Source organism: Sus scrofa, chromosome 5 (genome assembly GCF_054392235.1).
Source record: "Sus scrofa isolate SSC_HxYL_T2T_F1_AM1 chromosome 5, Sscrofa_HxYL_maternal_Yorkshire_Landrace_v2.0, whole genome shotgun sequence".
In the NCBI taxonomy this organism is placed as follows: domain Eukaryota; kingdom Metazoa; phylum Chordata; class Mammalia; order Artiodactyla; family Suidae; genus Sus; species Sus scrofa.
In genome coordinates, this window is record NC_139387.1 from 2,759,596 (window position 1) to 2,774,366 (window position 14,771).

Genomic DNA, 14,771 nt, shown 5'->3' on the forward strand with positions numbered 1-14,771 from the left:
CCCACGTCCCTCGTCTTTGGCTCAGAGCCACGCATGACCAGCAGTCCGTCCTTCACAAGCAGGCACAGTGCTCTGGTCTGAGACTGCGTCCCGCTCTGCTTACACAGCCACCTGCTCACCGACACGCGGGCTGTTCCCAAGCTTTCCCCCCAGGAAGGCGCTGCTGCGGCCACTCTTGCAGATACGGGCTTTGCGGGGGCGTCAGGCAAAGACGAAGTGCAGGAACCCCCAGCCGGCTCGCAGGACAGATAAATGGTTCACCGGGTCCAGAAAACGGCCAGGTGGCTCTTCCAAGTGGTCCTGCCACTTTACCCGTCCCACCATTGACGTCTGAAAGTTTTAAGTGCTCTACATCCTGGTCAAAATTCAGGGCTGCTGGTGGTTTTTTTTTTTTTTTTCAGCCATTCTGCTAAATGTTAAATGGTATCGCATTAGGCTTATAATTAGCCACTCTGTGATGACTGATGATGTTTCAGACCCTGAACAGATTTTCACAGGCTTACTGGCCATCTCCACGCTCTTTAGGAAGTTTACATTGAAATCTTTCCTCCATCTTTTTACTGGGTTGTTCATAATTTTATTATTGATTCGTAGGCCTGATTCTAATAGCTGACTTTTCCTCCGAGTGCAGGTCATGTTTTCCTGTCTCGGGAACACCTCTTATTTCCCTTTGGGAACGCCACGTGGGCCAGTTTTCCACTTAGGGCCTCTGTGCTCATGGAACCGGGTCTCGCAAACATTTCTCCGCGGCCAGCGGGCAGGACGCTACCCTCTGCAGCAGAGGCCAAGGGGGACAGCAGAGGAGGACGGCCGCTGGGTCAGGGTCACCAGGCTCCCGTGGCGGCCGGCTCCCACGGGGATCGTGCTTCCTCTGCACGGAGGCCCTGCCGCCTCTCTTTTCTCCAGTGCTTGGGCCCTGAGCACACAGGGTCTCGCCCACGTTCAGCTGCTCAGAGGGCCGCGAGCCTGTCCTGGGCACCTGCAGCCGCGACGGCCAGGGACACCCCACAGGACTGACTGCTTTCTGGGGATCCTGGCCCACTGCGTGGAAGTTCAGCCCACCCCGGAGCAGATCCAGGCGCCACCTGGACGCGAAGGGGCCCACTGCAGACACCTGGGCTCGGGCCCTGGTCTGCTCTCCCCCCCACCCTCTGCCCCACCCCATCTGCCTTCCGCGTCCTCGACCCGGCCAAAGCGCCAGGCTCAGGACCCCCCGACCCCCGACCCCCGCCCACCCCATGCAGCCTGCAAGCTGCCTCCCGCTGTAAACCGGCAGGTTCCCGTATTTGGTGCAGTTTTCTGGCTGTTACGACAGGGGAGCAGTTCTTTTGGCAGTTGATCCTGCACAGGCTGAAGCCAAGGGCACCCCACCGACATTCTTTGAAGATGGTTTTGCCCCTATTCGCCAGGAATGCTGGTCTCTGCTTGTGCGTCTCACGACGTCTGTGTAGGTCCCGGTTCCGGGCTCTGCTGCCTCAAGAGAACGAGCCGAGCTGTCTTTGCTCCTCTTTTCTGAAAACTGTTTCGAGAGACTTGGCAGCTCCTCTTCCTTCACCGTGTGGCAGGGTTCACGAGAAAAGCCGCTTGACCCCGACACGTTCCTTGTGTGAAAGTTTGTCCCAAATTTCTCTAAAGCGATAAGGGGATACGAAAGATTTCAGTTTCCTCTTGGATCAGTTTTGTTAGGTCATGGTTCTCAAGGAATACGTCTATTTCATGTAAGTTCCTGAATTTACTAGCATAAAATTATAACACGACCCGCCCCCCCCCCCTTTTAACACCTGTAGGGTCTGTAGTGATGTTTCTTCCTTTCTGACACTGGTAACCTGTGTCTTCTTTTCCATTGGTCAAGTCTAACTCAAAGTTTTTACTGATCTTTTCCAAAAATCAGTTTTAGATTTTGTTGATGCTCGCTCTTGTTCATCCATTCTCCAGTTTACTGATTGCCAACCTTACCTCCTCTTCCTTCTTTTATGTGGTTTGAATTCCCTCCTCTTTTCCAAGCTTCGTAAGGTCAAAGCTTTGCTCACTGAGTTGAACCTTTAACATCTTCCGATACAGGCAGTTAAAGGCATGCGTTTCCCTCCACGCACGGTTTTAGTTGTAGCGTACATTTTTATACGCGTCGTCATTACCATTCAATTAGAAATATTCTCTAATCTTCTTATAATGTGATTCATGAGTTATTTAGAAATATGTGGATAAATTCCCAAATATCTGGGGATTTGCTGGGCATCACAGTAGACGGATTTCTAACTTAAAGCCTGAACTTGGTCTTATTTCAGTCCTTGGATATTTATCATGGCTTGTTCGGCAGCACGTGTGGTCGGTCCATTTGGTGAATGTGCCGTATGTCCTCACAAGGACAGGCATTCTTCAGTTGGTGGCTGTGGTATTTATTCTATAAGCCAACTAGATCCAGCTGGCTGGTAGGGCTATTCATAGCTTCCTTGTCTTTACTGATTTTTTAATTTACCTCTTCTGTCAAGGACTCAGGGAGGGGTGTTCAACTTTCTGCCTATGATTGTAAATGTGCCTGTCTGCCCACTTCGGGCATCCTGAAGCCACATGACAGGCACACACACATCTAGGAGAGACACCTCCACTTACTGAGTGGCGCCCTGCATCATTATGAAACACCCCTCTTTGGCCTGGGGCTTATTTCTCCTGATATTACTATAAGCAAATTAGTTTTCTTATGATTAGCAGTTCCCTGGCTTATCTTTCTCCACTTGTTGTTTTTTTTTTTCCCCTTCTGTGGCCGCCCAGTGGCATAAGGGGTTCCCGGGCCAGGGGTCAAATTCAGCCACAGCTGCGACCTACGCCACAGCTGAGGCAATGCCAATGCCGACTCAGCTGAGTGTCCCAGAGCTCCAGCGAGGCCATCAATCCCGCTGCACCACAGCGGGACCTCCTCTTTCTCCACCTTTTGATTCCAACGGCTTCAGTCTTTACGTTGAGAGCATGAGTTTGGCTCTTCCTTCTGCTTTCTGCTCCTGTGTTTCTTGGAATCAGACTGCAAAATCACTGGTCCTCAGAGAGAGAAAACTAAAACTTAAGGTTAAAGCAGAAAATGAATGAGGAATAAATAGCATTTCTTCTACAAGAGTGACTGTGCTTTCTGAAAAATAAAATTTGGAAACATTTTTATGAAAACACCACCAATACCAGAACTCCATACTCATCCTGTACTGTGAGTCTTTCCTTCTCAATAAAATTCCCACCTGGGAACCTGCCACTGCAGACACTAAGGACCAATGGAAGCAGAGAGGTTACAGAGGGATGAGCGCTGGCTGTGGGTTTAGTGGACCTGGGATCAAGGCCCGGCATGGCCGACAAGAGACCGTGTGGCCTTGGTCAGCCCTCTTAATCTCTCCTCCTCTACAACCGGCAGCAAAATTAAAACACCTGCCCTGCTTGTTTCTCACGGAACACAGGGACAGTGGGTGGGCAAGCATTTGTAAACTGTGACATACTACACCCGTGCCAGGACGTGGTTATGTCACGCTCCCTCATGTAATTATTCAGCACGCTCTGTGAGCCCAAACCATGCAGCCACTGCGACTCGTCCTCCTAACTGGATGCAAAATACCACGTCCGAGACTGAACCAGAAATCTGTCACAAAATGGAGCATGCGAAGAACTCCTAATTATAAGCACCTTTTTTTTTTTTTTTCTGGCAAAGCCAGGAATAACAGAAAAATCAACCCATAATTTAAGCTATGTTTTTCCCAATACTCATCTTTTTTCAACCGGTTTTAATTCCTATTTTTTAAAACTTTGCAAACACTAAAATCTGAGTGAAACACTGAACCAAAAGAAACATGTGAACATTCAATCACCTAGGCTCGTGTGTGAATCTAAGCAGAAGCTGGGGGCCGCCAGCATCAGGAAGGGGAGCAGAACAAGCCTATCCCTTGACCCTAAAAGCCAGCGCACGGGACAGCGTCATAAGTCAGCTCATCGGAGCAGGGTTCACTGAGTACTGCTTGGCGTAAGGCTGCTCTGGGGCCACAGTCCCCTCAGCACGGCCCCTGCTCCCAGTCCCCCCCACACACTGACGCATCCCATTGACTGCACAGAGGCCTCGGAGGGTCTGATGAGCCCCAGTTCCTGCCCTCCAGGGGCTCACCGACCACTAGCGGTGCAAGCGTTCGGGATGCCACGTGAGACAGGTGCGCAGGTGATGCAGGTCACCTGAGCAGAGGCGGTCGCCTCTCAAAGACGGGGGACACTGGCCAAGACTCCCCGTGAGCTGCTGCTTGAGAGGAGCCCTGAAGCCGAGGTGAAGCCTAGTAGATTCATCTCTGGACCCAGGAGGGGGGACAAAGAGGCAGCAAAAGATGTCAACCAAACCTGAAAGATGGAAGCAGATGAGAGCGCAAAGCTGAGCCCGCTGCCCGCAAAGAGGGGCACTCACACAAGCACCCCGGGGCAGGTGGACACCCCCTCCCCCCGCACAGGAGCCTCACCCACGCCACAAGGGACAACTCTGGGACAAAACACAGTTCCACAGGCAGGTACCGGCGACTCAGTCTGGAACAGAGCTCCAGTCATAGCAGCACAACGGGAGTTGCCCGGCGGCGCAGGGGACCTGGTGTTGTCACTGCTGTGCCGCAGGTCCGACCTCTGGCCTGGGAACGTCTCCAAGCCTCAGGCACGCCAATGAATAAATAAACGTTTCAAGTTTAAAAATACAGCAGCACAATGAATCCTGAGTTTCCCAAAACTGTGACATTAACTCCACTGCGAGGGTGGGAAGGAGAAGCAGGAGGGGCTTTTTTTTTTCCTTAATTTTTGCTGGCATCTGGTTGATTTATAATGTGTTTGTTTCAGCAAAGTGGTTCGGTTATACATACACATATTTTTGTTCAGATTAGATTATGATAAAACATTGAGTAGAATTCCCTTCTATTCTGAACAAAACCACCTGACCTACGAGGCTCTAATTCGGGACAGGCATCACGGCAAGGGTTCCGAGCAGGGAGGTCTGGCCCCCGAGCCGGAGCCGCGTCTGAGGACCTAGTGACGGCCCGAGAGAAGCCGGACCACTCGCTCCCACAGTCCTGAGGGTCCTGGAAAAGACGGGGAGGGGGGAACCCCATGGGGTCCTCCACCACCCCCCTTTGCTCACACACGGGAAGATCCGAAGCCCCTGGCAAGAAACCACACAGCGAGGCCTGCTGCGACCCGGCTCGGCCGCCCCGCCGCAATTCACAAGCCAGAAAGATAAACACTCAAAAGCAACGAAAAATCCAGACGGAGGTGCCTTTCACTGCAGGCGCTGTGCTACAGTCACCTGCTAAGTCACCCTGCACGAGAGACACACCTCTAAAGCGACGTCTACTACCTGCTCTCAGATGCCCCTCCGCCAAAAAGAGCTGCTCGTGACAGCCCGGCCCCCGCAGGGGAAACGAGACTCCCCCCCACCCCCCGCCCCCCGGCCCCACTGCGTTCCCTGCCACACAAAACACTCCTGCGACTCACGGAACAGCCGGATCACGCGTCTCCGCCTCACGGCTTAATCCGCAGGTGCTCCAGGAAATTCGCCTGGCAAAACAGGATTCCTCCCCCGCGTCATTTAGAGCCAACTCCCAGGAAGCATTTAGCTGGCCCTGTCACCAGCGAAAGGACCACAGAACAGTCTGTGCCTATTCGCATCAAAAAGGAAATCCGGCACTCTTCTTTCCTTCTTATCATTTGCCTCGCTTGCTTTCGCTCGTTTTCACACGGCGGCTCGGTTCACAAACAGAACCCTCCCTTCCGCTTCCTTTCCGTTTTCAATTATAATTTACCTCTGTGAACACCCCAGCTCACAAATCCTGTTACCACGGAAGTCACTTCGTCGGCGATGCCGGGAAAAGGGCCCTACCCTCTGTGGTCGGTGTCCTGCTCCTCCTTGGGCCTCCCCATCTGGAAGGTTCCCGGCCACCTCCACCCCTCACCAGCTGCCAGAGGAAAGAGCCTGCCCAGCCCAAGTCAGCTTCCCCTTCGCCCCCATATCCAGCCTGGTCGTCACCGTAACCAACCCGGGGCGGGGGGGGGGGACAGTCTTAGGTGTCAAGAGCCTTGGATATCAACAGCAAAAAAGACGAACAGCCCACCTAAAAGTAGCCAAAGGACCTGAATCGATTATTAAGACCAAAGACACCACGCAAATGGCCAATAAGCACAGGAAAAGATGCTCAAAATCCTGAGCCACGGGGGGGGGGGGGGGGAACAGAAGCCACAGGGAGAGGCCACTTCAGCCCCTGGGAGGGCGGGAAACAGCAACGCAGGGCACCGGGACCCTCACCTACCGCTCAGGGCAGCGCGAGATGCCACAGCCCCTTGGGAAAACGGGCTGGCAGTTCCTTAAAACGTTAGACAGTTCCCACGTGCCACAGGTGTGCCACTCCCAGGTACAAACCCAGCAGAAAGGAAACGTGTCCAGGTGACAAGTGAACCACGTGCCTGAGTGTTCACGGCAGCACTGCCTACAGCAGCCCACACTCGGAGACTCGCCACCTACGCCTCAACGGAGGAACGGATAATAAGGCGGCCCCACAAGGGCTGATCATTTGGCCAAAAAGAAGGACTGAAGGGGAGACACTGCCCCACGGACGGGCCTTGAGAAGATCACACCGAGTGCGGGCGCTGTTCTCACAGGGCCACCTGTCGCACGAGTCCGTCCAAATGCAACGCCCCGAAGAGGCGAACCCACAGAGACGGAAAGCAGGTTAGCGGGTGCCCAGGGCTGAGGGACCGCGGTGACAGGTAATGGCCCAGGGGTTCTCTCCGAGCCCTGACAAGTATGGGAGTGACAGCTACACAACTCTCCACAAACACACCCGGCCACGGAGCCGGAGCTGCGCCCTCAAACGGCCGTCGTATGTCACTGTACTCAGTGGGGTGTGTGGGTTACATCTCAGTAAAGACGTTCCCCAAAGTCTTGGAGAAGGATTTGCAGGCTGTTTCTAACCCCGACTGCCTTCTAAGGAAGGTGCATCTGGAACAGGGGGACCCTGGGTTTTAGGGAGCGTCATGATGGACTCTGGCGTGTAGATTTTGGATCAGAACCGAGGGGGGCTGAATGGTGCTGTGGCGGGGAGGGGAGGCTTGGATTTGGAAGAGCCCTCAACCCCCCAGATGACAGGTGGATGGAAGAAGAATGAGAGCCCTGCCCGCCCAGCGGCCCCCCAACCTTTACTAGGGAGCTGAGAACCCGGCAAAGGGTCCTCTGTGCGGTGGAGGTGCCGTTGTGTCCACGACGGGAAAGGCCGGCAGACGGACAGCAGGCAAACCGCACCTGCTCCGAGGACGCCACGGCCCTGCGACACCCACAGAGCCCTGCACTGGGGCCCGGGCACCCCCGGGAGCCAGGAAATGCTTTCTTCCGCCCCCAGCGTGCGTGTGTGCGCGGGTGAAGGCAGTTGTCTGCGTAGATGTCACGGGAACAGGCGCCTCCAGCTCACACCCAGCCTCGCTGGAAACGCTCCCACCCTCCGGGCCGAGTGTCATTCCTGGGAATCTGCCCCAGAGGAACATTCCAAGATGTAAACAACGGCGCGGGCACAGAGACGAGCGCTGCGGAGGCGCTTCTCCATCAGGACAGGTAAGGTCTCCACGTCCCAGGAGGGAACGACTGAATGAGACTCACACCCACGTGTTACTTACGGGAAATCCAGACGCCCGCCCCAAGCGTCTCGGGGAAAGGCGGCTGTTTCAGAGTCCAGAGCCGGGAAGAGCCCCGCGCCCGCCCGCCCGCCCAGAGGCCCGCGTCGGTTAGTCACGGCACCGGGCCTAATTACACGCTTTTCCCTTCAATACCATCGATCCCACAGCCAGGGCCGCGTGGCATTTAATTAAAAGAAAGGCTGCTGCTATTTCATGTTAAATACCTAAACCCTTTCAAACAAATTAGAAGCTCGAGCTTCATTTCTTTGCCTTCCAGTAAGACGTGGCGGAGGCGGGAGCTCCATTCCCACCGTCTCTGCACTGAAACCCGCAGAGCCCAGCGGCCGGCGTCCCGGGCCAGAGGCGTCCGCTGCTAACGGGGCCTCCCTTCCTACACGCAGAGTCCACAACAAGAGTGGAGTCAGCCAGCACAGGCCTTCTGAGGCTACGATGCCTGAATGTCACCAGCAGCGGCCATACCACAGCCCCAGAAAAGCTCTCTGCCCATCTATGTGTCAGGTCAGGTGCCCGAGTTGCCACGACCTGCTCCGGTTCCCACACACGCCCGGCCATCTCTCTGGAAGACCCCCTGGACCGAGGGCCCCTAGGGAGTGCAGAAAAGAGGGGCCTCATCCCCCAGCTCCCCGAGGGGCCCCCTCACCCATTGTGACCCCGAAGGCTGGCCAGCACCCCTAGATGTCACCCGCAACTGTGACGAGGGCCCAGTGGACAGGAAGCTGGATAGAGCCCGCAGAAGGGCTGCAGTCTGTGCGTGATAAGCTCATTTAGCTCCAGGTAAGCACGCGATGCGACTACATGGCAAAGCAGCACAATCCCACAGTCCCCTGCACATGCCTTCCCAGGAAACGCACAAGGGAAGGCCTGGTGGCCGCGAGAGGAAGACCCAGGGACACCGAGGCTGACCGTGTATAGTCCCGCACCCCATGGCACGGCCAGGCTTGCTTCCTTGTCCCGCAGCCACCAGGGTGCTTTCACCTGGAACGGCCCCATCCCCGGTGTCCAGCCCACCCTCACGCCACCCCAGCCACCAAAGCCACCCCCCTCCCTGCTCGCCAGCACAGGTGGTTCTGGTCCCAAGTCTGTCCGTGCCCAGACCAGGGCTCCACAAAGACTGGGACTCTGTTGCACACACCCCTGTACCCCAACTCCTGGCGTCATGGCTGCACAGACGAGGTGCTAAAGATGCAACTGATGACGTGAAACTGTGCACCTGCCGAGGGAGATGGGCAGGAAATAAGGGCGCTGGACCATCAGAGGAGCCGCGGCTACGGGCTGGAACCGCCCATACGATAATCTGTTTAGAAACTTGGGGGCACAAGAAATAATGATGCCAGGACAACTGGGGTCCAGCGGCACTTCCGGCAACTTGGGCCTGCGACCAACCTGTATGCAGGGCCCAGCCTGAGGTTCTCCGGGCGGCACAGGAACAAGGAGGCTCCCTGGGGGCGGCGCTGAGATTAAAGAGCCCGCGAGGAAAGACACTTCAGGCAAGGGAGAGAACGTGAAGCGCCGTTACTACTGCAACTGACTGTCGTAACAGTTACTGCCTGGCCTGCTGCGTGCCCTCAGCGTGTTTCCTATTTCAGGGCAGAGTTTCATTGTCACTGCTCGCAAGGATTAGGCAGAGCTTCGGAGTCAACAGCCCGTGCTTGGCGGTTCTCGAGTCTGGACGGAGCAGAAGGATGAGCGAGTAATCAGGAGTCCGATTATGAAGGCATGAAAGCCCAGGAGTCTGGTCTTTGTCCTCGAAGCAGCAGGCAGCCGTTCGAGCCAAGCGGAAAGCCACGTTTCAGCGTGATTCACCTCCTGCTAGCACACAGAACGTGTGACGGGGAAAAGTGACACAAGGAGACAGCTGAAAGGACTTCGGTGGATGAGCAGAAATAATACAGGTCGGAAGCAGGGCAGGCCCGTCAAAGCCGGAAAGGAGAGGAGGAAGGAGCAACACAAGAACATGCGGAAAGAACAGGAACGGACTGGCTTCAACAGTGTCTCGATATCAAGACAGACCGAGATTGGACAATGACTCCAAACCCCACCCTGAGTCAAAGAGATGAGCTACAACTGCGATTTTAAACAGGAAGTGGCGAGGGGGAGCTGAGCCGGCAGAGGAGAAAGGGGTGGGGCGAGGATGAAGGGAGCCGGGCCGTCACCGCAACCCACAGCTGCCCCGCAGGGGATGGGGAAACGCCAGAAGCACGCGCTCTGAGATCCAAGACCAGGCAGGGATGCCCGCTCTCACCACTTTTATCAACATAGCATTGAAGTCTCACCCACTGTGCTCGGATAAGAAAAAGAAATACCAGCGATCCAAATTGGCAAGGAAGAAATAAAACCGTCACTGTTTGCAGACCACAGGATACTATACATAGAAAATCCTACAGACGCCACCAGAAAACTGCTAGAGCTCATCAATGAATCTGGTAAAGTTGCCGGGTACAAAAGGAATATACAGAAATCTGCTGCACTTCTATAAACTAAAATGAACCATCAGGGAGTGCTCGCTGTGGCACAGTGGGTTCACAATCAGCTTGTCTCGGTGGCACTGCCAGCTCAATCCCCAGCCTGGAGCAGTGGGTTAAGGATTTGGCGTTGCTGCAGCTGTCATGTAGGTCACAGATGCAACTTGGATTCGATCCTCGGCCTAGGAACGTCCATATGCCACAGGTGTAGCCAAAAAAGGAAAAATTAAAACAAAATGAACTATCGGAAAGAGAAATTAAGGAAACAATCCCATTTACCACTGCATCAAAATAGACCACCTAGGAATAAATCTCTCCAAGGAGGCAACAGGCCTGGAGTTAGAAAGCTTTAAGATGCTGAGAAAAGAAACTGAAGACAACATAAACAGGCAGAAAGATTCCCCGTGTTCCTGGACTGGAAGAATACTGTTAAAACGACCCAATCGCCCACGGCAATCTGCAGATTCAATGCAATCCCTACCGAAACAGCAACGACAGTTTTCACAGAATTCGAACAAAAAAAAAAAAAAGTTGAAAGCGTATGGAAGCACCACAGACCCCCAAGAGCCGAAACCTTGAAAAGAAAAGAATGGAGCTAGAGGGCTCAGACCTCCCTCCTCAGACCGTGCTACAGACCCACAGTCACCCAAACAACGTGGTCCTGCCCAAGAGACACAGGTCAGCAGATCCGGACAGAAAGCCCTGCATAAACCCACACGCCTACGGTCAACTCGGCTTCAGCAAAAGGGGCAAGACCATCGATACAGTGGGGAAAGCCAGGCTCTTCAACACGCGGTGCTGGGAAAACTGGACAGCTATGCGCCAAAGACCGAAGTGAGAGCACACCAAGAAACTCCAGAGGGCTAAAGACCCAACTGTCAGGCCGGATAGTACAAAACTCTTGGAGGAAAACATAGGCCAAACCCTCTTCGACAAAAACTGCAGCAGTATCTTCTTGATCTGTGTCCTAAAGCAAAGGAAATGAAAGTAAAAATAAACAAATGAGACCTAATTAGACCTGGAAGCTTTTGCAGAGCAAAGGAAACCAACACCACACAAAAGAAAACCTACTGAATGGGAGGAGATATTACCGATGATATGACTGAGGAGGGATTAACACCAAACATACATCAAACCGCCCACGGAGCTCAACACCCGAACAACCAACAGGAGGTCTGAACAGACAGTCTTCCAAGGAGGAGACGCAGGTGGCCAGCAGGGACACGAAAACACGGTGGCCATCCAGCAGCAGCAGCGAAATGCAAACCGAAACCACAGCGGGGTATAACCTCCCCCTGACCAAAGGGCCATGGGAACGCGGGCAAGTCGACGGCGGCAAGGGCGTGGAGCACAGGGACCCTTCGTGCACCATCGACAGAAACGGAACCTGGTGTAGCCAGGACAGGCACCGAGACGCAGAGAGCATAAGAAAGCCTCCCACCACAGGCAGAACCATCCAGAAGTCTCCTGACTTTCTTCTGAGCCTCAAAGAAATGCATTAGGAAAGGCTGGATCTGAATCGTGTCAACAGAGAAAAAGGCCAGTGGCCGGATGCTGCAATGGCCACATCACTGCAGGGCCCGGAGCAGGGTCTGCCTAACGCCCCGGGGCGGGGCCAGGGAGCCAGGAGCACCACAGGGGGTGCAAGATGAAGGGGAGAGGAGGTGCCCTTTCTCTCAGTTTCTCCTGCCCACCCCGGGCAGGACAGGCCATCCCCCCACCCCCCAACCAGCCTGAGCCCCGGCCACAGTGATGCCCACAGCACTCTGGTGAGAAAGAGCCAAGCACTCTGACAAGCCGGGCCAGACAGCCGGCCACAGCTGAGGGCAGGGAGCGAGAGAAGGGCCCACAGGCTTCCACAGCTCCACCGTGTGCCCACCAGGCATCCTCCAGGCCAGCTTGTCCAAGAAAGACCCTTGACCTCAGCAAAGCATCACGGCCACACCTCTCAGGGCCACCACTTCATCAGCTGCACCTCGAGGGCAGAAAGACAGACAGAGCAGGCTGCCTGCTACGAGCCTCAAACCCAGCGGCCGTGCCCTGTGTGCCTTCGCACCTGCCGCCTGCCAACCACCATCAGCCTGCACACCCCACATCCCGTTCCCAGTTCCCCCCCAGTGGGCATCCCCCATCTGAAGAGAAGCTGTGAGATTCCCAACAGCATGCAGACCCCAGGAGAATCCCCTGCCTGCCTGCCCCAGGTCCTTACCCAGGCGGGATGGCAATGACCAGGACGGGCACCAGCACAGAACCAGGAACTGGATTTCAAAACTCCTGGGACGGTGCTGCCGTAAACGATCGAGGGCCCTCCTGCCAGGCAGCACCAGCAGGCACTCTCCCTCCCGGCAGGGGTCAGTGGGAGGAGCTCTGTGACCTGCAGGGTGACACCCACCCCATGCCAGCATCCCCTTACAGAAAGCCCTCAGCAAATGCCAACCAGCACATTCAGAACGTTTTTATTGAGACATAATTCACACACCATAAAACCTAGATCTGGGAGTTCCCAATGTGACTTAGCAGAAATAAATCTGACTAGGATCCATGAGGACGCAGGTTCAATCCCTGGCCTCACTCAATGGACTAAGGATCTGGCATCGCCATGAGCTGTGGTGTAGGTTGCAGGCACTGTTCAGATCTGGCGTTGCTGTGGCTGTGGTGTAGGCCGGCAGCTGTAGCTCTGATTCAACCCCTAGCCTGGGAAGCTCCATATGCCGCAATTGCAGTCCTAAAAAGAAAAAAAAAAACCAACAACCTAGATGTACAAGTCAGTGGGTCTCATTCACAGAGCTGTGCGACCGTCACCACCTCTAATTCCAGAACATCTGCATCAGCCCACAAACCACGCACCCCCACGTCCCCAGCCGCCAATCGCCTCTGTCTCTGAGGGCCTGCTAGGCCAGACGCATTGTCCAGCGCAGTCGCACAGCGCGTGGCCTCTTTCACTGAGCCCCCACCCCGTTCCCAGGGCTCATCCACGCGGCGGCGGGGCCAGTGCCACCCTCCTCTGCGTGGCTACAGCTAAATAACGCCCCTCCGCGCGGACAGACTGGGCCTTACGGAGCCCCTCGTCACTCGCCGGGAATCTGGGCTGTTTCCACTCTGCGGCTGCTGTAAATAATGCTGCTGCAAAGAGTCACGTCTAAGGTCTTCCTGTGGACCTATGTTTCCAGTTCTCCGGGGTGTACACAGCCAGGGCTGTGGCTGCCGGGTCACGTGGTGGCGCCACGTTAAACCGGCTGAGAAAGTCAAACTGTTTCCCAAGGGGCGCCAACACGTCTCCTCCCGCCAGCAGCGCACAGAGCTGACTGCTCTGCATCCTCACTGGGAAGCGTCGTCGTTTTGGTTTTCGGCCGTGCCCGCGGCGTGGGAAAGCTCCCCGGCCAGAGACTGGACCTGAGCCACGGCAGGGACAATACCGCGTCCTTAACCGCCAGGCCACTCGGGAACTCTGACACTTGCGAGTGTCTATCTTTTTCATTACAGACATCCCAGTGGGTGTGGCAGGTACATTTTCTGAACGGGATAACGGCTATTTCTCAAAATCTTGGGTCCGGTTTTATCCCTCCCCAGAAGAGCTCTGCAATCTGCATCTCTACTGCGAATTTCACACACTCACACACACTCACACACACGCACACACACACACACACCCACACGCACGGTCACCATACTGGCGTCAGCCCTGAGACATCAGAGCAAAACACTCAACAGTGTACCGCAGAGCAACCAGGGCGCTGGCCCCGCCTGGCCCCAGCAGCATAGGCGGCCCGCTCCCGGGAGGGCGGGCAGGGCCCTCCGTGCCGTCCTCACCTCACACTCACCTCCCCACACGGGCGCTGCACACTCCCTGCAGAGGGCAGAGGCTCTGCCACCCACTGTGCACAAGGCCAGCCACACGGCAGGTGTGCAGAGCAGCGCAAGGATGCAAACAGGAAAGAAGGGCTCCAGGGCTGCCCGCTGCCTCCTGACGTCCCCACAGAGCACCCGGGGCTGGGCTGAAGCTCGTCGTCAGCCGCAACTTAAACCCGCCTGCCTGGACACGGGAGGAGCAAAATAACTCGGATGCAGCCAAAGCCAAAACCCGCAGCCTCACAGGGAGCACCAACCACCCAATGAGAGAGCGGGCAGCCACGACTTGGCGCGTCCGTCTAGAGGAAGCTCAAGCCCCCAAACAGCACAGAACCAGCTCGATCCCTCCCTTAGAGAGAGGCAGACACCACCAACGGACCGTGTGCCGTGGCCCATGGGCCCGGCTGCCGCTCAGCCTGCCACCGCTGCCCGCCTCTCCTGCTGGACGCGGGAAGAAGGTGGCTGAATCGGCCGTCCAGCCCAGGACAGGGGCCCGACTGACCTGTTCTCTCACAGAGACAACAGAGGCTGCGGCTTAGTCACCGGAAGGTCCCGGAGGGCCCAGGGCACGCGGCAGTGGCCCCAAGAGGCAACAGGATCCAAGGCCACAGGAAGGGAGGCCACAGGCCCACGGCCCCGCGGCGGTTCAGAACTCCAGGGGAAGGCTGGCCCTGCGCAGACCCGGGTCTAGGGGAGGAAGTCAGGCAGGAGCGGCCAAGCAGGGGCGGCGGAGCAACGACAGCACGGTCTGAAACCCAGAGAGCACCCGCCAGGTGAGCAGAC

General features: G+C 55.9%; 1 protein-coding gene across 10 annotated transcripts in view; it reads right to left on the reverse strand.

The window, feature by feature from the left end:
- The window catches only part of TBC1D22A (TBC1 domain family member 22A), a 319,360-nt gene that overhangs the window by 239,375 nt on the left and 65,214 nt on the right, over nt 1–14,771 (reverse strand). Inside the window, exon 1 of one of the 10 annotated variants that reach the window (XM_085025353.1) lies at nt 5,488–5,739. The exons of the other annotated variants lie outside the window; for them this stretch is intronic. The gene's annotated coding sequence lies outside the window, so the exon portion shown is untranslated. Of the gene's footprint in view, nt 1–5,487; nt 5,740–14,771 lie in introns of those variants that run through there. 10 annotated transcript variants of the gene reach the window in all.